Source organism: Pan paniscus, chromosome 13 (genome assembly GCF_029289425.2).
Source record: "Pan paniscus chromosome 13, NHGRI_mPanPan1-v2.0_pri, whole genome shotgun sequence".
Taxonomy (NCBI): domain Eukaryota; kingdom Metazoa; phylum Chordata; class Mammalia; order Primates; family Hominidae; genus Pan; species Pan paniscus.
Window position 1 is genome coordinate 72,390,161 of NC_073262.2, and position 949 is coordinate 72,391,109.

The 949-nt window shown below is 32.8% G+C and overlaps 1 non-coding gene across 1 annotated transcript; it reads left to right on the forward strand.

Moving 5' to 3' along the window:
* Window positions 1-488: 488 nt before the first annotated feature.
* On the forward strand, window positions 489-620 carry LOC112439175 (small nucleolar RNA SNORA51). Its single transcript, XR_003027474.2, has one exon. It is a non-coding gene; the product is annotated as a small nucleolar RNA SNORA51 (small nucleolar RNA).
* Window positions 621-949: the final 329 nt, after the last annotated feature.

Genomic DNA, 949 nt, shown 5'->3' on the forward strand with positions numbered 1-949 from the left:
ACTTACAGAATAATATCAGTCTTTCTTGGGTTAGTTGAGCCAATGCTCTTACTTGTATTCTTTCTCCATCGCTTATAATGGAAAAAGCCCTAGTTTATTATCCTTCTGTCTTGTATTAATTTTATCTGGGATTGAGCTCTGTGGCACAGAAACATGTTCTCAAATAAACTGCTATCTTTTAAATAGTAATAATACTCCCTCAAACAGTAATAGGCTAATTCCTGTTTTGGGACCAGATCAGTGGTCTTTCAAATCTAATAAGTTTGAAAAACTATGTACTCACTTCCATATTTTTAAATCGATATTAGAAACTTTTCATCACAAGTTTAAATATTTGCCAAGGTTGTAATTTCTAACATGTTATAAATAATGACTGTTAAATAATACTTTTAAATCTATTTAGTAAAAACTAAATATAGCCGTTCAAAACCACTGTCATTCATTTAAAAATACATAAAAAAGTTGTTCTTTAAAAGTGGGAAATTTTTGGCTTCCTAGTACTTACCATGGTCTGTGTTCTTACGCTGACTGTGTAGAAACAGGAGGCAGAGTAAACCGACCCCACATATACCTCAGCCCTGGCCCTGTGCTGCATCTGTATTGTGAATCAGGAGACATGGAGTTCAGAAAAAAAACTGCTGGAAGTTTATATTTTCTCATTTTTAAAATTTAGTTCTCAGTCTTCTTTCTTCTTGAGTTCGTACTTCCATTCTACTTCTCTTAGAGAAGGTTGTCCCACTGAAAATACAGGCAGTCCTCACTTTGCACAATAATACCGGACCTTCAAAATAACTGTACAAGTTGAAAATGTATAATGTGATCTAAATAATCAATGGGAAAAATTATGATTGTCCTACGACCTTTACATTTTTTTGTCACAACATTATGAACTCTCTTACTATTCGTTAAAATGTATAGGGAAATAAAGAGCATGATAAGACTGATATTT